Source organism: Thunnus maccoyii, chromosome 2 (assembly GCF_910596095.1).
Source record: "Thunnus maccoyii chromosome 2, fThuMac1.1, whole genome shotgun sequence".
Classification (NCBI taxonomy): Eukaryota; Metazoa; Chordata; class Actinopteri; order Scombriformes; family Scombridae; genus Thunnus; species Thunnus maccoyii.
This window is the reverse complement of record NC_056534.1, coordinates 34,673,775-34,698,906: the sequence shown is the minus strand read 5'-3', so window position 1 is coordinate 34,698,906 and position 25,132 is coordinate 34,673,775. Positions and strand designations below refer to the sequence as shown.

Sequence of the window (25,132 nt, the reverse complement as noted above, 5' to 3'; positions counted from 1 at the left end):
TGCAATGGCCACCCATGAACTCATTACAGAGCGCAGCTATCAGAACATATTAGTTTAACATTTCCTCCGCTGCTGAGTGAATCCTCGAGGCAGCGTCCTGAGCCGCAGCACTAATTTAACTAAAGCTCACGCATTCTTGAGCAAACATGTTCATTCGGAGGCAGAGAAAACTTGGATGACTTTATATATTTTTGCATGCAATCGCAGTTGCATCAAGGAGTAAAGACAATCAGGCGAAGACGATGGAATTTAGTTTAAGGGCAGGAAATCAGTTACTTTGCGAGGCAGCTGGATGCGTGAGATCACGCGAGTGTTGTGTTTGGTGATCATATGGTTCTTTGATCTGATTGGTTGAAGTCAGCTGTGATAGATGGTTCATCCAATCACCTGCCAAGTATTTTTTAGTGCCTACCCTTTTCCAAAAAGTTTCCAATAACAACTTCCCAGATCGTTCTGTGTAACAAATCATCTAGTGTGTCAGGTTAAGAAATTGGTACTTGAGAAGAGAAATCAAAAGCAACACTTCATGGACAAAGATGGACTGCGTTTAGGTATAAAATGTTCGTTTAGGTCTTCTTGTATCATTCCTCATGTGTGATGAAGCTGTAGATGAGCAACACTCATCCCTTAACCCACTTGTCTCTGTCTCCTTTCCCCATCCATCCATTTCCTCGCAGGAACTTTGCCAGCTTCTCTCAGCTGCCCTGTCAGCAATTACTCTTCATGTAATCAGGAAACAAACATATGCACTTCATCTCTGTTACTTTTTTTTAAAGATCTTTATTGAATTTCACATAATTTACAAAAAGAAAAACAGTAATTTACATCATCTCTGTTACTCCCACAGTTAATGACTCTTGATGTCACAATCACAAACCTTTAGCCTGCTGTCTCTCTTTCACCCACTTGTGTGCACATCGTCATGTTGACAGGAATGGTGGAGCTTTGCCCTGTCTGCTGTTGCCACTTCTATTCCTGCACCTTAAAGGGGCAGTGTGTAGGATTCAGTGGCATCTAGCAGTGGAGTTGAATATTGTAACAAACTGAACCCCCCCCCCCCTTCCAAGAGTGTGAACCTACGGTGGCCGCGAAGCTCACGAAAAACACTAAAGGCCCTCTCTAGAGCCAGTGTTTGGTTTGTCCGTTCTGGGCTACTGTAGAAACATGGCGGTGCAACATGGCGGCCTCCGTGGAAGGGGACCCGCTCCCTATGTAGATATAAAGGGCTCATTCTAAGGTAACGAAAACACAATTATTCTTATTTTCAGGTGATTATACACTAATTAAAACATACTTCTAAATATTATATTCCATTTCTGCCGAGTCCGTTCCACTAGATGTCACTAAATTCTACACGCTGCACCTTTAATGCAGATATTGAATATTTTTCTGTCTCAGGGGACACAGATGAATGCTATATAATACAGGAAGGAGCAGTGAAATGGGAACAGAATAAGGCAAAAGCAGAGCTTTGGCCTTTCCCCAGGCATCTTGGGCCTAGAAAATATCTGCTGTATTGTGAGATTTTTATGGCCCCTCTCCTTTCAGAAATGAACTTTGCTCAGGGAGGTGGCGGGGTGATAATGATGTGTGTATTTATGTGTATGTGTGTGTAGTGGTAAGGACAGGAAAAGGTCAACATACAGTGACTAACAGAACAGGTTTGTTCAGTGATGTACTTCCTTATTGCATTGTGAAGACTACTTTATGACAGAGGAAAAGATGTACTTGGAATTATTTTTAGGAGAGAAACTACTCACCTGCTCAGAATTGTAAACTGACCAAGAACCTTTTTGTGCTGAATCATTCAAACAAAAAAGTAAATTGTTGCAGTATATATTTATTTTTCCCTTAGATTTCTACATCTATGAACATGCTGGATGGACAATTGCACATTTGGAGCCAAGTCTGTTCACATGGTCCAATTTGAAGTCCAACAAAGAGATGAAACTGGATATTTTGAGCAGAACATGAGAGAAAAAAAAAAAACACATGACGAGAAATAACGGGGAGAGGGTGAAGACAGAGGAGCGGATAGAGGGCTGTGCCAGACGACCTGATTTCTGCAGGGGAGGTGACAGCCAGCATGAGGTCATCTGTCACTTTCTCACAGAGCGCTAATTTTAGCATCATCACCCTCATCTTTCTCCTCCTTCTCTTTCCCTGCTCCCCCCCAACGATCACGCTACTTAGCGCGAGCCGCTGCACGCTTCCCTTTGTGTCAGCCGTGACTTGCTGGTGGTTACACCAGGGTGACACGTTCCGACAGCGCTGACTGTGTGTGTTTGGGTCCGTGTGTGAGACAGCCGGAGAGAGAGAGAGAGAGAGAGAGAGAGTGAGAGAGAAGTGTGCGCTTGGACATGGTGCGCAGGGGGTGTGAACTCATGACCGTTGTTGCTCAGACTGTTTACATGCCTCACTGCTCTCGTCATCTTTTAGGGAAAAAAAAAAAAGTATATTGTAGCGCTTGTGTCACAGACATGAATCAGCATGAACTAATTCGTGTGTGTGTGTGTGTGTGTGTCTGTCAATCACTTCACAGGTTCTGTGAATGACTTCTGCTATCCTGACGTGTGCATGTATCTTTTCAAACTGTGTGACTGTGTCTGAAGCTTTGTGTGAGGGTGTACTGTCGACAGCGGATGAATGATTTGTTCTTTTGATGAACTCCATTCGTTGGCTTTTGATGCTGACAGAATGTGGATTGCCTGTAAAAGTGCTTTGAGAACACAGAACTGGTCTCCACAGCGTGCAGATTTCTTACACAATTTGCAGAGTTTGCAGCTTGCAAACACTTTTTTTTAAGGGCACAAATGCTGAAACAATCAATTAATCACATCAATTAATCAATCAACAAAAAAGTGAAGGTTTACATCTCTCTCTGTTTTATACAGTTGTACATTTTACATACTGTACCTTTGGATTTTGGGCCACTAGTTGGACAAAACAAGCAGTTTTGCTTTTGCTCTATGAATTTTTTTATAGTGATTTTCACTATTTCTGACAATTAATAGATTAAATTATTAATTAGATAATTTAAACAATAATAAATCAATTAAATTTTAGGTCAGATTTTTGTTTGAAGTTGCAGCGGTTTGTTTCCTTGTTCAGATATCGTTAAAGGGATGATGATTATCATCGTTGATTAATCTTTTCTTGATTAATTGATCAGTTGTTTGGTCTATAATTGTCCAAAAATTGTGAAAAATGTCGATCACTGTTTCCAAAAGCCCAAAGTGACGTCCTAACATGTCTTTGTTTCGTTCTGACCATCAGTTCACACCTGAAAGATATTCAGTTTACTATCATAGAGGAGTAAAGAAATCACATTTAAGAAGCTTTTTTCCTTTAAAAAAATGACTCAAAAAGATTAATCGATTATCAAAATAGTTGGTGTTTATAGATTAATTGACTAATTGTTGCAGCTCTATTTTATTTCATCAGGAACTTCTACAAAACTAATTTCTGCCACCAAACGGCTATAATGGTTTTCTACCTTTAAGACCTCAGTTTGACTCATCACTCACTCCATAAATGTCAGATTTAATGTGAGACATTGCATGTTAATCTAATTGTGACAGTGTACAGGTCAATTCTAAATGATATTGAAATATTGATCATATTCCAAGCCTCCTAATTTCAGAGCAGGCTCATTTGTGTTGCACATCATCGACTAAGCAGCTAGATATCACGCTACTATATCGCCCCATTGATCTTCCTTTAATGTCAACCACTTATCCAGGCAGTGTGGCATTTTGGCAGCTGGCTGTTATGAAGATGAACTGGAACCCGCCCATTTCCTGACATGTAATCAGTCACTGCTTCCTTTACACCAATTTCCTTCTTCCTGCTCTGCCATTATTGGTTGTTATTTTCTGCAACAGGAAGTTATAGGCCGATATGGATGGCCACAACTGTGTGTGTGTCAGTGGCTTCAGTTCACATCCAAACAAGCTGACACAGAGGGAAAATACTGACACACACACACACACACACACACACACACACACACACACACACACACACACACACACACACACACACACACACACACACACACAGTTCAAATTATCCAGCTCATCCATCATCTGCTCTGAACTGACATGTCCTTAATGCAATCTGTTGGGTGCTAAAAGTTTCTAAGTAGACTGGTTTTTTTTTGTTGCTTCCCATCTGCCCTTGTCTGCTTCCTTTCAGATCTAGTGATGTACAGTAGCAGTCAAAAGATTGGACACACTTTCTCATTCAATTGAATGGGAAGGTGTGTCTAAACTTTTGACTGGTACTGAACATACATCCACTCAGGTAGATGTACTTTTATTTGCTAGAAGGACAGTACTGTATCTGGAAATACAAATTTTGTGTAGGTAAACCCATCGGCTTTGGAATATTAAACTGTTACTCAAATTTTATTAGTGTTACTGTACTATTGTGTTCATGTGTGGAAAACCAATATGTTACACACATGTCATTCAATTACTAGCTCAGCATCAGCAGCAAACATTAGCCCAGGGCTGTTTGCATTCAAGGTACCACAGTCATGTGAGCTTGTTATTTGCATCGGCAAATCTGCTTTCCTTATTCCACCTTTTGTTTGCAGCATTGACAAAGGATGTGGTTGATTTCAGCAGCACACCACGAGGAGGCCTCTTCATAGCCGCCGCGCTCCCTTCGCCTCTGTAGGCTAGTGCAATTTCTCAAAACCGCAGAATAACTGTTAGAGCTCCTGCTGCCTCTGCATTCGATGCATGCAGTAGACGTTGTTCTATCCCGGTGTTCGCAAACTGTGCAAGATGCTTGAGATAAACCTGCTGACGGAGCAGGAGGAGAGAGAGGTGGAGACTGAAAAAAAGAGAAAGAAAAGATTCAAATTTTGTAAGACAGAGAGAAAGTATAGGAAGTAAGAAAGTGAAAGGCTCAGTTATGTAAGTGGCAATAATGCTCTAGCAATGTCTTGGAGCGTTGCCAGCTCTGTGGTGTGCACCTCCCCGCACATTTCACACACACCCACCCACATAGACCCACTCAGTGGAGGGTTGTGGAGAGTAATGTCCTGTCTGACTGCAGGCTGTGAGAACCACAATAAGCAGTTTCTCTGGCCAGCTGACCACAGCTGAGGGAGGTTGGAGGAACAGAGGAAATACTGTCTGAAGGGGCGGACCCATCCACTCAAACAGGCCGCTGTAATTAAGCTGCGATGGCATGTTTTAAATTTCTCTTCATAATCTTCTCACCTGCTCTTTTCCAGGGTTTTCATTACCCAATTTATCCACAGGGTGCCTTTATCTTTTTCTCCCCCCCCCCTCATTCGTCATGTCTGGCCATTATTTTCTTGTTTCTGCCACAATATGTTCTACTGTCTTTTCCTTTCACCCCTTCTTTCCGTCTCCTCCCATTTATGTTCTCTTCTTTCCTCTCAGCTAACCTTTTCTTCTAGAGGTCAAGTAGTTGTGTTCATCCTTGCAGTTACTCTTATTAGACTTACACTCATGCTGTATTTTATTCCCCGCTCACCTTGTCTGTTCCAGGTCAGGAGTTTAATATTTCCATCCGTTTTTTTTTTTGTTTCTCCCTTTTCATCCTCATATGCTTGTGACTCATAGTATATGAAGAGGAATGTTCTTCTATGACACTCTTGTCAGTCTGGCAGAGCTCAACATAACCTGCTCTGTGTTTGTCTGCTCATTCAAGTGCAAATGTAATTGTTTCAGTTGACTTGCGAATCAGGAAGCTTGTCTTGTGTCACCGTAGGTTGACATTTATCCCCCTTTATGACTTTCAAGGCTGAAATGAGAATGTACATTGTTAAATTGAGGGATTTTATGCTCACTTCGCATTACCAGCATTTACACTACGCTGTGGATGACAGTGAAAATGATCATGTCTCAGAGCCGTGTATTGTGCTTTAGTTGCATATTAGTCGCAGCAGTGAGGAATGTGTGTAAACATAAAATGCAAAGCTATGCAGAGAAGGGTGTAACAGGTAACCATATAGTCTGGTTGGAGAATGTGAATTATAATAACAATTCTCAAGTACCAACTTTGGCGCCTTCAAGGTACACACACTCACACACACACACACACACACTCACACACACACACATGCAGTTGCTCTGTGTAAAAGTGCTGCTTGTGATGTGTTTTTGCTGAGCGTGATGTTACAGAAAGTGACACCTGAACACCGTATCCTGTTATTTCAGTTTAAAGGTAGACATCCGGCCACCTCTGCCTGGAATAAACGTAAACATTGCATTTCCGCGTGATGAATGAATGCCTCTGCTATATCTTGTTTTGCATCTTGTTTTTTCCACACTATGATCTGCACGACATTGAATCCAAGAATGCAACAAATGTGTTTTCTTCTTTCCTCCTCGCAGTTATTTTTCAGCGTTTGGCAAGAAACGAGAACACATGATGAGTAAGACCAATGGCGTGCAACAATACGGTTGTGAGGCAAAGTGGCATATGGATTTTTTTTTTTTTCAGTTATTTTTCTTAATCCATTAATGCCTGCAGCATAACACTAAAATTAGTCTGCACATATTATTGATGAGAATCAAATCTATTATTAGAACAATCATTCTTGCACATTGCCTCGCTGGGATAATATGTTGTGGATTCATCTTTAATAAAAATGAGTCTTGTGAACCTCACATGGACCTGAGCCTCCGTCTGCCGGTTTGTTTGCACGCTTTTGAAAGTAATCCAAAAGCTTTGACTCTTTTGGACTGTGCAACTATAGCTTAATGCACACCTAGTGCAGCGTTTGATAAAGGTAGTGACATGAATCAGGCTGTCTGCCACCACACCCAGTAATCTCCTAAGATTATTTATAGATGCCGTAATGCTAGACCCCCTGGGAGGATGGAGAGCTTTAAACCATTGTGTAACAGCGTGTGTGTGTGTGTGTGCACTCTTTGTAGAGGGGTGTTAAAACACACACATCTACGTTTTTGTGTGTTTCGATGTGTATACACTTGTTTTCAAAATATGAATACTATGCATTAAGAATACCATACTATAACAAAGAGTAAAATTTACATTCCTCGTATGACCAGCGTTAGTCTTTGCACAATGCATTGATGCAGACAATTATGTAGAGCAGTTAAATGTTGGTTTGTGCTGTTGTCTGGCTTACTATTCTCATGGGTGGGGATGCCTCATCTCTCAGGGTAAAGGGCGGGAGGGGTGGGGGGGGGGGGGGGGGGGGGGGGGTTACAAACCCTGTGCAAATACAGGCAGAGTGCACACAGACACACCCCTCTACACTCCTGAGGAATCTTCATATACAGTGCACTCTGGAGAAGCACATAGTGGAGAGGGATAGTTATATGCACTAATAAAACCTTAACCGACCACAAGGCTTACAATACTACAATAGAGAGAGACAGAGAGAGAGAGAGAGAGAGAGAGAGAGAGCAGCAGGGTCAATAGAATGAGTCAAGGACATGACGAGAGTTGAAATTTGAAATTAATACCACAAATTCAGGTGAGGTGTTTTTACACCGTGTAATAAAGCTCAGTTTACACTTCCTATTTTGACCTGTGATAACAGTTAAATTTGCCATCATTAAATCTAAACCCAAAGGCTACGCTTTCACACCTATGAGTTATTCTGTTCCTGGCCTCAGCTGACAGAAATGAAGTGTTTGCAGGCATTCTGGGGGCGTTGGAAGTAATGAAATCCCAGAGTGCTGCCAATAAAAAACTATTTTTCTCTGAAATGGTGTCTCAGTGTTTTCTATTTATTAGCCTGTTCTGTCGCTGAGTATAATTTATAACTTAAGGCAATACCAGGAACTGCAGAGACATTATCAGAGATCGATGTATTCGGCTCCATGTGGAGCTATAACTCAGCTGGAAAAGATCCACCGTGTGAGAAGCATCGTCAGTGCTGCCTGCGGAGATAGAGAGAAGATTCGAACGAGGGCAGAGCGCGCCTCGGTGCTCGCTCCTAACTTCCAGGTTCCCCTGTGTTAGTCAAATTTGTACCATTAAATCAATAGTAGGGGGTTTGCTTCCATTAGGATGCAGTAACAGGTAATGAGTAGCATACCCATATTTGACACACACCGTCTATCATTCAGGTAAATCAAGAGTCGCAGCAGTTATTCCGTGCATGCTGTTCAGAGGCCCGCACACACATTTAGGGGGCCTCTTTGCTGGTACAGCGGTGCTTGATAGTCCTGCTGTGCTCTGCTCATTTAGGGAAATCTTTCTACATCGTAGTCGTGGCAGTTTAATGCAGCAGCGCCGGGTTTTTCCTAGTAAAATATGTTCTTGTAATCTTATTTTCTTTGCGTGTTCTATCATCTATCTCACTAAATCCTCTCCCTCTCTCCTGATAAACGAGCATCATTTATTTTTGAATAATCCTCGAAGACACAAAAACACATCCCTCAGATGCTTGTATTAAATCGCTGTCTATACAGGTTAGGCCTCTTGTGTGAAGCAGAGAAAGGCTACAGCTCCGTTGCATTTTCTTTGTTGGATCCAGAAGATTTTTTTTCTTTCTGCACTATACATCAATTAGCACACCCTTCTTTTCTTGCGTGGCTGCTTTTAAAGAGTGGTCCCCCTAATTTGAACCTCTCCCTGTCCAATGTAATTGGGGAGCTGTGAGAGTTGATGAGGTGCTTTTAAACTGTCTGCCCCTGAGTTCTTATCATGTGTGACCTCACAATTGCAGGTTGCGGGTCCAATTTCAGCCTCGAGACATTTTGTTTCGTGAGCGCTTTGTGCTTCCGAGATCAGCCTTTTGTCGTCTTTTGCAGATCCAGAAACCTGCTGAAAGCGTCAAATTCATTTCTCGGTCTGTCTTTGTCTGTATCCTCATTATCTCACCTTCATTTTTCTGTCTCCTCACTCCTCCCCCGTATTAAACCTTGTCATTTATCCAAAAGTAGGCTGATGTTTGCCCGCTCTTACAGCACCATACCCTTGGGCTCTTGATTAACTTAATGATACTTGAAAACTGGCTGCTGCTGACACTCTTCCTGAGCCATAATTGCAGAAAGCAGACATGAGCTGACTAATTAGTCGGGCAGATAAATTAGATGGGCCCAGCTGACATACTGCTGCTGATATATATCTCCCACCCCGACACTTTGGCAACTGAGGGCCAGAAATAAACATGGTGCATCAGAGGATCATGAAACTAAATTATAATATATCGCTAAAGATAAAATAATAAAGAACAATAAAAACCTGTTCCAGCATTATTACCCTCCTTGCTCTCCGCTGCAGCAGTGTTATGTTAATGTTAGCTGCAGGGTGCTTTTTCAACACTCAGTATGGTGTTGATGTCAGGGTTTTGGCCTTCTATGGTAAAATCCTTGAATGGTTTAGAAAACGAATTTTATTGTGAGCGCAACCTTAAAACTGTCTTTCTCTGCCACATAAATGTGTCTGGATACAGAGGTGTCCCTCTGTGTCACTATATTAAGGTGTCACCCATTATGGAAGGGTTTAAATGTCACCGCACGGAGGTGAATTATTGATGGGGATAAAAATTGATCCCTTTATTATCAAGACAAGGGAAATGGTTCACATTTGTCAATGGATGGTTAAAATAAAAATTCATCGAAACTCTGTCTTCACATATCTGCTTTGAGAAGGGCTGAAAATGTCAAGATGATTCTTCTGGGATTTGACAAAAGCCTTTATTAGAACCTGGTTTGAAAAGAGTCTGAAAGCCAGTCGGCCATGAGTGTTAGTAGCAAATGGTTATAAAAAAATCATACAATACATAAACTTATTTCCAGAATTGTCTCTTGAAAGAATAAATTCATTTTAGTGAGATTATTTTCTAGTTTCAAAGATTCATATATATTACAACTCAGCTCACATATGATCAACAAGTAGCCTTGTCGATGTTCACTGTGCTGTCCTTGTAGAATTTCAGACAGGCTTTTATTCCAACCAGATACCAGTACTTAATTATTTCTTTGTAAATCTTAACAGTTAGCATTAGCTTTTCCAAGATCAATGCCATAGAAAATTGTGTCTCTGTAGAATTTTGTTGTCTGTGTGTAGAGGGCGGTCTGCCCAAATCATAAGGCTGCTCTGTTAATGTGCAACTATTTGTCCTTTCTGCTCTAAAAGCTGTATTCAGAACTATAGTAGAAGTAGCTTTTGGTCAATAAACACATCGATGTCGGCTTCTTCCTCCCGGGGTTGTGTTTTCCTTGTCCTTTGGATTAGTCTTGTCTTTTCAGAATCCTATTAAGAGTCCACCCTATCAGTTACTTCAGATCTCATCCAGGTTAAGCTCTACAGTATAATTGGCTGAATACAGCATATACTTAGTAGTCTTCTATTAGCATATATTTGCTATTGAGGACCAACAACCTGTTATTTCCAATGTAATTAACAGCTAAATGCCAGCACAGTGTAGGTACAGTTTTCAATTATTGCAGAGCATTGCAGGCATATGTATTAATCGAATGCTTGATTGTTGAATTCTTGGTGCAGAGTTTGTACATAAGAGTTTCATAAGTATGTGCTAATTCATAGCTATGATTCATCCCACACCGCTCTCCTCGGGGAACCTCAGCACGACTCTGAAGTACTTTGAAGTGGATAGAAATGGCATTCCATGACCAAGCATTAAGTTCAACAGTCTGTAAAGACTGAATGCAATGCAAGCTTGAATAATATATCTGCAAATTACTGTGCTATATAAAAAAAAGTGAATAATGAGTCCTAAATGTGTGGCGGGTTCTTTCGCTTAAGTAAATGTCATGTCTGGCAATTATGTAAACACCAATTACGGACCTTTTTTTTGAAGTTTTTGAGAAATCTGCAGTATATAAGTGCATTTGTAAGACGGGCCAGCTGTGTTAGCTGCTGTATAAATTAAACAATGTCAGTATGCAGGATATTACAGGATTACATCATCCACATCTCACAATCGGTGACAGTACACAATGAACGGTGCAGTAGACTCAGCTCTGTTTGTCTCAGACAAGTACCAAGATGTCCTGTCAGAGATCAATATTGTCATTTTATTTTAAAGGTGTGCCAATATTCTCAGTCTATACAAATATCAAAATGATCAATAACTTTGGATATGACAACAGGATTTGAATGCTTGGCAAATATAAGATCTTGCGCATCTATGCTGTGGAAAAGCTGTCCAAATGAAGGCCAGCTGTGTTTTGCCTCATGCAAGCCCGGGGCTTGAAACAGGAAGCTGGGCCCAGCCCTCTCAGCCTGCTGGGAGGAGGGCTGTAAGGTTGGTATGAAATCCCCCTCTGGACAAACACTGCAGCATTTTAAAAGGCATTCTTTCATCTGCTGCAGGCTTTAGTCAGGTCGAGAAATATGAGTCATTTGAACTTCTTCTACGCAGTTGAAGAAAAAAAAGGCTCTGTGTGAAAGGGTTCCCACTTGGGCGAAAATAAGGGTAAAAGTGAAAGATTTTCTTTTCCAAACTGGCACCGACTGACTGGTTTTGTTGCATAAATAGACAAAGGGTGAGTGTGTGTGTTTGTGTATATGTGTTTAAGTGTGTGAGGTCATTGCTAGGAAGCCCCCATCGTCATGGTCATGTGGTACAGTACAGTGCTCAGGATCAAGATGAAGTCACCCTCTTACAGAGTGACATGTAGGTTCTTTGACATGTTATCTTATCTTCAATCAGTGAATTATAGTGAATTATTTTCTGGTTACATGAAGCACTTCATGTCTAAAGATCAAATAAGAATCACAGAGAAGTGTTTATGTTACTTTAATGTTATTTTATTTTTACCAAAATAGACGTAAAAATGAAGTCACCTATTCAATTAATTTCTGTTGCAAAAGCTGTTGTAAGTGACAGAATGTGTGCAACTCCCATCTAAAAGGTGCTGGTTGTGTGGAGACTACTTGGGGCAATATGATATTGCAAATGTTATTTGGTCCCACCTAACTAATGATACTCAGAGACATCAGAGTTTCCTATATATACAAGTTGTATGGGCTATTCAAATAGATTGCACCTGCTCAAAAAGATATGTTTTATATTTTAGATTGTTAAAAAGTCAGTTGAAATGGTGTCCTCATATTAGACACTTCTGGTAATGGTTCATACAACTCTGGTCCAGGACGTCCAAGGTACTGCTCAGTACAGTAGACCAGGAAGCTCAATGCAACACTGTCAGGTAGCCTGGAAAACGGCCTTATTGTGTTCCCTGACTCTAGTCGGGATCAGATCCACTACTCATCATGTAGTTGGTCAATACCATATCTGACATCTGCGCTCCAGGCAGATATAGTACCTTTGTCTTCCACATATAACTGGAAAACATAGATACTAACTTCAGGAGTTATTGGCAAATACACAGTAACTTTCTTCCAGAAAGTAATAATACCAGCTTTATTGTCACATTCCTCTGGGGTTATCATTTGGATAGATGCCCTGCTTCACTATTGTCTCTCTTTGTGGCCTCCATATAGAGTACCTCCTTGTCAAAGCCAGGCAGGCCCATCACCCTCTGGCCTGACAGCCAAGCTTGACAGGTGAGGTGCTGTGACTGCTTGAGAATGCGATGCTGTTGTGCAGCCGTCCCTGAAATATTGGATATGCTGAAGCTTTCCACCAGCAGAACTGCTCTCCCTGAAAACCAAACACCCCAATCTCAATTTTTGGGAACTTTTCTTAAAATTGGCAAAGTTGGTGACACTTGCAGAGAGTAAACATATTTTCAATGCAAATACAAAATAAAACAAGTATTCTGTTTGACTCGCACATTTACATTATTTCCCTAATACAGTAGATTCACAACAACTGCTTGTGTGAAAGAAGCTGCTGTAACATAACCAAATACGCTAGCGTGCTGATAGTTAAGACATTATAATTCCAGTCTAACAGTTCTCCGATTTCATTTTTCTGTCAAGGTTGCTAATGGGCTTTTTGCTCGCAAGATATTTTATTTTATAAAAGGATGTTACTTTTTTGGTATCAGTGAATTATTCATTTATATTGTTAATGTTCCAGCCAACAATGCCCAGGACTGTGTTCATCCTATTCTATTTTTGCTCCACACGACTGAGTTGTGGCATTACACGGTGTCCTCAGGGATGTTCATGGTACACAGCGTCCATAGCCACAGAAGCTGAAGTGGTTGACGAGACACAGTAGGAGAGTTGGCACAAAGCCAGGTCAGGTTAATCCGCTGTTGTGCTTTACTGGAAGTGTTGAGTCGTTGAAGAGAACAGCCTAGTTCATCCACAATCTCCCCCACAGGCCAAATATAAAATTTCTCTCAGGCTCACAGAGCTGTCTTCATGGGAGAACAAATGTCCCCACTTGGCCTCCGTCCCTTTCAAGTGCTGTCTTGAACCTGTTCACACAACAGAACAGATCTGCGCTGACTGCTACGTGGGAGTTTCTCATTTTGTTCCTCACGGTCCTGGGTTTACAGTCTGCTTTAAAATCACCTAAAGTGACCTTGACTTCAGTGTGCCAGATGAAAAAGTATAGGCTACATTGTTTGGTTTATAATGTCACGATCATGACATTTATTGACTGCAAAGACTTTACTTGGTGGGGGAAAGCATCCATGTGTAGTATTGATATTTATTATACTATTAAATACTCATGCACTGGATGAGTTAAGTATTTAAAGTGATTGCCCATCAATGCTGAAACCTGTTTGTCCTGCCTTTCTCTATGTTCGGATGTAAATGTTACACCTGACTAAACATCATAAACAGCAGTTTTAGTCCTCTGACTCTTCATTTTAGAGGCTGATGAGGTTATGTGCATCCCAAACTTTTGCCATAATTTACTTCAAGGTGTAATTATGTCTCAGGGAAAATGAAAAAACAACCACTTCTGTTACAAATAGATTTATAGACGTACTTGTTAGTTGTGTATACTCTCTTTCTGCACTGGTTGTTTCATTTGTGTTATCCAAGTAAACCTTCATTATCTGTTGATTTACCTCTTGGAGAAGCTGTTCACAGCTATTGAGTCATTAATTTCAAAGCCCAAAGCACCACAGCTCTTCAAAACTAGTCAGCTATGTGTGAAAAGGCTTTTCTTTACCTCAAAGGAGTCAATCAGGCATTTTTCAAGGGCCGGTTAGCACAGATCTGTGGTGTCTTTTTAAATAGACTGACACACACACACACACACACACACTCACACTGTCACAAAAACCATTCACAAGCCATTTAGCATGCAAAACCAGTTTGATTAGATAAGTGAAAATCTCACTGCATCCAAACCCATCTGTGTGCTTTGCAAGGATCACTTAGTTCAATCAGCAGGATAGATAATAAATGAATGAAGACGTTGCCATGATTGGATTCTTTCTGTCCTAATTTGAATTAATTCAATGTTGAGCAATTTCCTATTGCCCACATTAATGATCACTAATAAATGAATCATTAAAAAGTATAAAATACAAATTGCATGTTTCCCCTGCATGAAAGTTGTGCTCAAACTATATTGACATGGGATATTTCTGCATCACAACAAGATGTAATATAGTGAGTTTGTGCAACCTTTTGGAAGACATAAATAGGATGGGACTTATAAGGCATTTAGAGAAATTTTCTAACAAGGCTGTAGCTTATAGACAACAGACTACCTATGTGGTCAGAGGTGAGCGGTATGCACAGTATGGCCACTTTGTCTGGATTAGTTTTCAAGGGATAATATTGTAAAGTATTGCAGTCGAACAGGTTGGATGAAGAGCTGCAGGCAAAAGGCACTTGTTTCAGTTTGGGTGAACTCACACCTCCACACCTGCAATACTTTTCTGTTCTATTCCTGACACATGAAAAACCATTTGAACACATATAGGCTCTGGTCACAGTTGTTCATAATGCACTTTGAACAGTTACTGTATATCAAATGGATAGAAATCCCTCAGCCCAGACACTGAAAACATTAATATAGATTTAAACAGTATTCTGGGGACAAAGACTATATAACAATTTGTAGCAGCGTTGCACATTACTGGCCAATAAATTGTTGATTGATTAAATTCTTGGATTATACAGATTTGTCATTACCATTCCTAGTTTTACTGTAACCCTATCTGTGTTTTATTATTAGTGTTCTTTAAATGCCCATTTGTGAAACACTATGTGACTTTGTTGGTCTCAGCTCTCAAATTTGGGGGTTTGATGTTGCTCTTTGCCACATATGATAGTAATTTGAATATTTTTGGGTTATGTACTGTTGATCATGAAAATATTTGTTTGTGCAGTCCTAATAATAATATTCTGAAAGGTGCTATAAATTTCTTTCTACTGATTTGCTTCCTCATAAATGCTAGCTGTTGACCTTTTTTTAGGACTTTATCTTGGCGCCATTATTTCCATAACCTTTGCTATATAGACTGGAGAATAAGATGATACATGTGCAAAGAGCCGCGTTCACCTCAGGGCAACTCCTTACAACTGATGTACCGCTGACTCTTCATGCCATATTGTTCATGTCCTACCTGTCACACAGACGTCTGCCATTACGGTTGATTGTAATTGTTATACCTACAAGTCATCCACTTGAGGGCACATTGTGTGATCTGTTCAGATCAGCAATCCACATCCTTCCATTAAATGCCATGCCTCTTGACCGCGCTCCCCTACAAGTACCCATTATGTGTGCAGTGCGTGCAAGACTCCTTCTCACTATCCGCCAATTACCACAGAAGAAAACGCCTATGCATTTTTCTTTATAGAAATATCACTTATACAATCTGCTATCCATGTCTCTTGAAATGAGCATTGATTAAGCCTCTTAAATACTCATAAACGTCACTATACACAGGAGCTTATGATAACAGATGGAACCTAATTGCCATAATGCAGAACCTGACCAGAATAATTGCTCTCTGACAGCAGTGGGACTGGATCAGGGTTCAAAATCTTGGATGCCCAGTGGAGATGTTTGTTTAGGATCTGAAGATCTTTGAGCATGGATTTAAATATGAAGAGCTTGATTTTAATTGGATCCTGTTAAATGCTCAAAACAGCGTGGAGAACGAATGTATGGGGGAGTAAGCCAATCACGTAAACAAGAATGACAGTAGTTGAATTGAAGTCTTTATGACAAGTTGGATACAACAGAGCGTGCTCAGTAAAACAACTTCCCCACACACTCTCAAACTCAATCTCTCCAAGGTTTCAGCCTGCTATCTGCGTCAGTGTTTTCACAACAGCGTTTATACTGATACAACTGAAAGGAACCTCAGTCGCTTCTTTGTCTGTAGCAAATTAACCTTTTCTCTCTTAGACCTTGGTTACATAAATATCTGTCTGGAAGGTGCATATTACAGTTATATTGCAGATCAGCCTCAGCTCTCATAGCAAAGACATCCAACTTTGATGGGAATATTTAATATTTAATAAGTATTTCATGTCCAAAGACCAAGCCAAAGCTGGAATGACTCTGAGTTGAGGTGTTTGAGCTTTACATCAAACTGAGCTCAGTTTCATTTCAAAGTGAATGTGAATAGCATGACTGCTGAAAGCAGCATGAGGTCCATTTCACTGAATAGCTGATGAGCCAGAATATGATTGGACATTGTTAGAAATTCTCTCAGGGCATTGAAAAACATGTCCATTTGACTAAATTACTTTTTAAGATGGATTTTTTGAATAATATCTCTGCTAGTGGTGTGAGTTAATGTTCTTATTCTCTGTTCATTTCCACTGCCTCATTTTAATATTAGTCAGATGAAAGAAAGATCACATCATTAGATGTGATAACACCAACACTAATTGTAAACCATCTGACTTATGACTTGTGTTGATAAATGCCGGATCATTACTCGATTAAAAGGCCCGATACTGTGTATATTCTGTAGTGTCTGTGAGTGCAGCAGCTTTGGGCGTTTTTTAAATGTTTACTATCTTACTATCTATTATGTTCATAAATGGCTGTAATAATGTTTTCTTGGGCTATTAAAGGTTTGTTTACTATATTTATTTTCAGCAATTATCAGATGAGAAACACGCAATTAATCTATACGTTTTCAAGTACATACAAGGATAATACTTGTCATTTATACAAAAAGTACTGATTGGACCTTTGAGTGCTGACACAGTTGAAATCTAAATGTAACATGAAATACTAATGATATATACATACATATAAGCACACTGCGCTACACACAAATGAACACATACATACAGTAATGGTGTGTGAGTGACAGTGATCCCCTCGAGGCGACACTGTGCAGCTCCCAAGAATACTGTATGTTGTACTAAGAGCATGTGAGGAAATAATAAAAATAAGAAATTCATCAGATCACAGCAGACCTTACTAAATGTATATATATATATATATATATATATATATATATATATATATATATATATATATGGGCTTACATAAAGATGAAGTACAACTACAGGTAGTATAAAAATAGAAAGTGTAATAAGTGTAAATGCAGAATTACTAAATAATTCAAAATACTATTAGGGGAGAAAAAAAAGGTTTCTTATCTACTACAAGATAATTACCAGCCATAGCAGCCATAGCATAGAGCATAAAATGCAACTTTTATATGTTTACCCATGTATGCCCAGTGAGACTACTTCATAATGTCGACTGTCGTTCTCAGGTCAATGAGAGTGGCTCACTTCAGTTACATGCCCAAGGCTTCAATTGTTAACATAAGATAGGTTCCTTGATTTCTTACAAAAAACTCATTAAGGCTTGTTTCCTTGGTAACTACTCTTGCTTTTTCCCAGCATGCCCATGCCTCTCTTAACATTTAGTGTTTCAAGGCAGGCACTTAAAGTTAAGTGCCAAAGCATTGTGGTGGACTGTTTTTCTGTCCCTACCTGTAACCATTTGATTCATTAGTATCATCAGTACATCAGTATACATTTCTCTTCTCTGACTCTTTCTTTATATGGTCTTCTGTAACCTTCACCTTCTCCATAAAAGATGGTCCAGCCTCACAGAAAACAAAACTAGCGGTACCTAGTGCTGGCCCCATAAACTTTCAAAGTTTATGACCAGGACATTGTCCTTAAACATCCCAGTTTAAAGTGTAAATATCACTGGGAAAATGGTGCAGGTTCTATGGTACACTAGTTTTCAGTACACGTTTTGGTGTTTACAGTAACTTCAACATATGATGGATGACTGGCAAAAAGTAAATTACAATGTCCATATAACTGCAATTTCCCTGTGATTAACAATATCTGCAGTCTGCTAACAAGAACAAACTGTGATGTTTATTGCTGACTTCTAGTATTTACAACCTTCAGTGACTTTTTTTATTTGTGGAGTTTATGTACCTTAATGCAAATACCTGATAAAAATAGACAAAATGTTTCCTACAAGTTTGCAGAATGTATCGTTAAACAATTGACCAGAGCGCAGTAGATTGTGGGATACTGAGGGCTGAAAATGAAACACCAGTTATGTCTTCCAAACATAGGTACAGGAGTTGTTGAAAACAGATGGGGCTTGTTTGGTTGCTATGATATATATATATATATATTGATTCTAGAAAGGCAGAACCAGCCCCATACTGGATCCTCCAAAGCCCTCAGCAACAGGGTTTCAGGTGCACACAAACTGATCCTCACCCTCACTGTCTTTTAAAATCTTATCATGCTGACTCCTTATATGCTTTCATGATTACCTTTAGACAATAACTGATGAACTACACACTCATGTCACATAATGTTAATATCATTCTTTACTTTTTTTATTTGACTTTTTTGGTGGGTCTGTGGTAAATAATGAGGTTTCTTACAACTTTTAGCTGTGTTACAGTTTGTCCCCCAACAGTTTGTATTTCAATCCTTCAGGGTTGTAGTATTTACAGTATGGCAGGATTTTAAACATTAGAAAAGGGGAGGAACTTCTTACTTGTAATTGTAGCTGAATACCCCTATGTGAAAGTTTCTACTGTGATAAAATGTGTGATTATATCTCTGCTGCACTATTTCAACCTCCTGAATATTCAAAAGAAAACTCACATTACATGCCATGTTCTGTAATTTCACACCAAAACTAATGCTTTGACATTGTTTTGATAATGTTTAGACAGGCTGGCTTTTTCAAGTGAAATGCTGATATACTGATAGGTGTCAAGTTATATGGCATGGTTTTGCAGTTCCTGTTTGCCCTCATGTCTGCACCGCTCACAGAAGTACTTGCTTCCAGTGTTATTTAAGCCTAAAGGTAGGGAGGGGTGTATGATTGAGACTTAAGGAATGCATGTCATCTTTGTTAACCACAGAACAGTAATAGATGGCTGTGAAGATACTGCATACAATAGATACAATAGATTGAACGCACTACTATAATCGATTACCTTCACCCTAGAAGATTTACTTATATTCATTCTTGTTTTTGTGATCTTGACATAAGAGTTTGCTTTCTTGTGATGCTCAAAAATATTTTGTAATCTCAATATACCTCAAACTATCTTTTTGAGATTGTTGATAGAGGCCAGATTCATACACATAAACACAGTATAGCCTTGTGGTCTCTTCTGCCCTCTGTAATCTTGAAACTGAATAGCATTATACTATAATTATTGATTAGAAAATTGCTGCCAAAGAAGCTTTATTTAAGATAAATCCAGAATTTTAGAGGAAGCCAAGTCACTCCACTTAATGCATTAATTATTTGCTTGATGATAAAAAAATTAGTTCAGACTTTTAAGGTGCAAGGTTCATTGATTTATGCAGTAATCACTGTTATTTAGTGTGAGATGGATGGCCTTAAAGAGACATGGAGAGTGAGTTAAATCAATGTTCACAATACCTCACGCTTGTCCAAATTATCCCTTTTTACTCAAAAGGCATATTAGAGCCAAGTCTGAGCAGGAATAAATCAAATAGCACAATAACATCTCTATTTTTCTTTTTTTTTCATTTTCTGCCACGGTGTTACTTCAGATGATGAATGCTACTCCTGTTAGGGATAGGCTATGGTTCATGTCACGGCGTTACACAATGTTGTGAGCCTTAATATGATGATAGTGAATACAGCTTTTCCCATCATGTGGGAAATAGAAGTTGGTGACAGTGAGGCAGCCAAATGAGTGCTGTTGACCTTTAAATCTCTATCATCATCATCGTGGCAGGTGATGGCTTTAGTAGCTCTGTTACTTTTTGCTCATGATTTCTGAATAATATGTCATTTAATTTTCTTACACATGATACGGTTTACTGATAGTCTTAGAGGTGATGGTGGGATTTAGTTTTACACTGATCTGCTGTATGACAGACATGATAAGATCTTAAAATTATTCTGTATTGTTTGTCTGCTTTATTCCCTCATATATCCATGTAAACACTATCCCTTCCTGTGTGAGAGTGCTCTATGACCTGCTGGCAGACGTCTACTGATGTTTAAATTCTAAAGTTTAAGATTTTAATTTAAAATTTTCAAGTCACTGTTTACAGGATGGGGGTATATTCTTCTCTAGATACAATCCTGCAGTTTGTAATGCAGTTTTATTGTTGCAAGATAGGCGTGTGTAACCAGAAAACTTATATCCAAGACATTTCCATGCATACAGTTTTGTTGTGGTCCGATCTATATTGTCCCTGTATAATGATTTTTTTTCTCATTCACCTTTTCATGGTCATGGACCTATTATTTGGTGACAGTGGTTAAAGTGGTGCAGGCATTCAAGGGGAATAATGAAAGCTTCCCACTCTGGGAATAGAGGCTTTTGTCAAGGACACCAGCGAGCTGTAGAGCTTCTTGATTGTTAGATCTAAAAGCTTTCTCTCCCAACAATTCCTTTGTTTTAGGTGCCTAGGATAAGAGCTGGAGAATTACATCATCGCCCCTTTCTCATTTCTCGACTGTATTCAGTGACAAAACTTCAGGAAATTGCTCCGATGAACTTGTGACTTGGAGAAGAAATGGGAGAATTTGATTTGCCGGAGTGGGAGTGGGAGAGGGGCTGTGCTACATTATCTTCCGGGTAGAAAAGTGATTTTGTGGTGTGTTGTGCTGAGAGGCAATAAGTATTGATTTGGAAACCCTCATTACACTGTCACTTGCTGTATAATTAATCCTGTCCAGAAACTAAGGAAATGATGAGGTCAGAGGCAGACAAATAGCTCCAGCTACCTTAAACAAACCTGTTGAAATTACCACGACTCTGGTTCTTTCCTCTCTCAAAAACAGTGACTAAGCTCAAAGGTGACACAGGTAACACCTCACATCCTCTAAGTCTCATGTCTTGCAGAATTTTAACAACACTTACATGACTCTGTCCTGACCTAAATTGCTTTATCTAATAAATTTCCAGTCCCCAGACTCCCTATATATAATCCAATAGTTCTTAATACAGCAACAGCTGTTAATAGAAAGTTGCAAACCCGATCCTGATGCCTCGAGTGTGACAGTCTTATTTTGGTGCTTTATGAGGATTGCTGCTCAGTAGCTTCCCTAATGATTTGCTAAGATAATTTGCTAGACTAATCAGCGCTCATCACTGCTGAAATATTGAGTACATTATCCTAATGCAGTTACAATGAAGATAGCTCGGTGCTTTTGCCTCCTATGAGATGTTCCTCTAAGATGGTGTGTCATAGGTGATGTATGTGTTGAACCTCCAAGTGTTGCTCCAGAACAAAACCGCTGGGACAACCGTTAACAGGCAGGCAAGCTCTAATGAGAACACTAGAAGATGACGGGTTGTGACCTCATCCATCTTCAGCCCTGCCTCTACTGACCTCCTTTTCGATCTTAGTCCATCTCAGATTTACACTTCCTCCCTCTTTTTGTCTTTCTTTGTCTGTTACATATTCTCTAACAGCAAGACCACTCCACAAATCTCAATGTTAAAGAAAATATATCTCCTATCCAGATTATTTAAACACTGATTTAGGTATTGGGAGTTTAACTTGAGCAGCAGGAACGAGAGAAACTAAATATAAGCAGCCCATGAAGCACCGATGGAGTGCCAAAATAGAGTAGACTTAACCGCTGATCGTAATCAGATGTTGATATTTGCTGAGTCTGCTCAGCACATATGTTTTGTATTTTCTGTGGAGTACAAACCAGAATGCACTGCTACAAAGCAACTTTGTTTTCTACGGGCTAATTGTCCCCCCCCCCCCCCCCATATCCTGTCTTGTCATATACATGGCTGGTAGGCCTTTCACAGGAGAAATCCACTGCTGCAAAGAAAGCAATGTGTTAAACACATTGTTTGGAATAAATAGGAGAAGAATTCTGTAGTTATGATGAGCAATGACAACTAAACGGACAACAGAACGAGCACCCCACACAGAAACTCAAAGTTCATCGACAGAAACGAGACAAAGGTTTGGTGCTCACTGTAACATCTCGTGTATCTCTGTAGCCCTTCGGTCCTCAAAGTGTTCAGAGTGAATCGGGGCAACTCACACTACCATCAGCTGTTTATTGTAGAGTTGAATTATGGAGGTAATGAATCATTGAGATTCAGGACCTGTCTGGTTGTGGGCTAGCGGTGGTTTGAGTTATGGGTCATGGTTTCATGTTGGTTATTGACCGTACTGTCCAACAGCTCCTGGGAGGCATGAGAGAGTAGTAGGGGTTGACTTGTGGTGATGGTGGTGATATGTCTGTGTGTGGGGGCTGTATTGATTTGCCATCATTAAAGTACACGTGAATGCCAACATGCTGGCAACCCTTGCTCTTTCTTTACTGGTTGGTATGGTGTATGTATAGCTTAGAAATCTATATTGTCTGATCTGGTCAAAAACACAGCATAGTCTCTTTTTTTCAAATTGTAGCATCATGAGTAGAGAAGCTGGCTTGTGACTAAAATCCTGCAGTAACTGAGTCCCTTACTTGTGAATTCTGGGTGATGAAAGAGGGTTTTTCTCACCAACAGGCACGACTACAATGCATTTCACTCCAACTGGAGATTCTGTGTGAATATTTACAACTGCAGGCATGAAGAACAAGCATTCATGCTCCAAAGAACAACCTGTCTGTGGAGAACTGGCATAATATGTCCTGCCAAGTTCTTAAAAAGTGTCAAATGCTTAGATTTATCCTTTTGCAAGCCATTAACCAAATACCCACAATACACTGTGCTACAGTACTAGGTCTGCTGTTGATGGTGAATTGCACCTATGTTACCGGTAGCTGGAGTGGAAATCTAAACAATACACGTTCTGTTGATCAAAGCACTGTGTGTGACATCTGGGTGTCTGCCACCCACATAACAAACAACCCTCTACTGAGAAAAAATACCGCATATTTGTACTACTACTGCTATGTAAATATTGAAAATACATGTAATATATAGTACATTTTCATGTTTTAACATGTTACTTGTAGTAATAGGGCCTGTTTCTTATAGCTGTGAGCATGTACATGTGTATTATTATGCAATCTGCTCCATCAAAACATATGTTGTTCATTGAGAACTGATATGACAGAGGAACTACTAACAATGCATTTTATCTCCATGTAGTGATACGGTTACATAGAAGCAGAACTGCTGTTGTCTGTTCATACAGTCTGAGAGCAGAAACAGTACAGCAACCAGCTATGTTAGTGATACAAATGTTGCTGCTGGGCAGGTGCCAGAGAAAAAATGTAGCACTAAACTTAAGGACACAGGAGGAAGAACAAAGGAAGAGCAAATATGAAAAGTGTCATATCAACCTGATTTATGAGCCGCATTTTATTGGACTCTAATAAAGTTTTAAAGGCGCGATAAGCGCTCGGCACATTTTACATGTATGTGATATGCTAACGAAGTGTTGCATTCATAACTAGCTGTCTTTATTCAGGATTTTAGAAGAGGCGACGCATGGTGGATGGTACCGAGTTTGACTCACGCCAAAAAATCATTGTTCAGAAGTCAAAAATAATAACCATAATCTTAAGAGAAGCGCTGTCACTAGTCAGGTTGCGTTTGCATGTCTGAACTATGTGAATAACGATTTTGACTTTTTGACTGAATGAGGACACGTGAATGAGTATTTAAATGTTAAACGGACTGGATTTGTGCCTTTCTAGCCTTCTCACCACACAAAGCGCTTTTACATGTCAACACTCACACACACATTCATATGCTGATAGCAGATAGCCAACCTGCTCATCAGGAGCAAAACATCAGGATCTAATCTAATGCACACACACACACACACACACTCATACACACTCATACACCGCTGGCGCAGCCATCGGGAGCAATTTGGGGTTCAGTGTCTTGCCCAAGGACACTTCAACATGCGGGCTGGAGGAGCGCCGATCCTCCGATAAGTCCATTTGCATATTACTCATCAGGGAAACAGTTTGTGACTCATTTTTCCTTGGATTTTCTGCTGGTGAAGTCTGGGTTTCTGTCAGAGGCTTTATTTCTACATTTGTTCAGTCATGGTGCTTATCACAGCTCATATTAAACACTCTGTTGTTTGTGTTTGGGTGGAGCTGTTTGAGAAGGATACAGTGGAAAGGAGAGAGGTGATCTATAGGTGGATGCGTGTACAGTGTAAGAGTGAGAGACACCGCACATCCCTTAACTCTACTGCTGAAAGAGCAGTGAAACTGTGAAACTCAAGCAAGTTCTCCTCTGAAAATGCATCACATCACGGATGCAGCCTTAACCACTAATGGAGTCTGCTTATGGTTACTCATTGCTAAGTGAAGACTATTGAAAACCACCAATTCAGGCGCTTTCATCTCATGCAGCAAGTGTTAGCCTTGAAAATATTAGGTCTGAGGAAGAAAGGGAGGGGCGGACTTGTCTGATAAATGGAGAGAGAAGCGGAAAAATGACACTTATCGAGACTCATCTATGGTGAACAAGTGTCAGTCTGGACATTTAACGACTGAACAGTAAGAACATACAGTATTTGTAATTTACGATGGCCAGCTCACACAATTAGCCCCCCTCACCCTGTCTCGTCTTGGTGTCAGCGAGTTTCTGAGAGCCAGTAACAGGCGCCTTCCTCCTCTTCGAGTCGGCTGCTTGTTTGGCTGCAGACTGCAGTGCACTCAGTGACCGGCACTTAGACCGTGAGATCCACACTGTGCACTCTGACAGTATGTAGGCACGGATGTATTGAAGTATGTAGGCCTGGATGTGCATCGTGTGGATATATGTGCAGTAATTGTGTCGGTTTGTGGATGCATTTGTCTGCTTTTGAGCTCGGGGTTGCACGTACATGCAGAAGTGTAATTGTGTATGTGTGTGTG

At 40.0% G+C, this 25,132-nt stretch overlaps 1 protein-coding gene across 1 annotated transcript in view; it reads left to right on the top strand.

Moving 5' to 3' along the window:
• The window catches only part of prkcaa (protein kinase C, alpha, a), a 146,390-nt gene that overhangs the window by 30,924 nt on the left and 90,334 nt on the right, over positions 1-25,132 (top strand). The gene's annotated exons all lie outside the window — the stretch shown is intronic.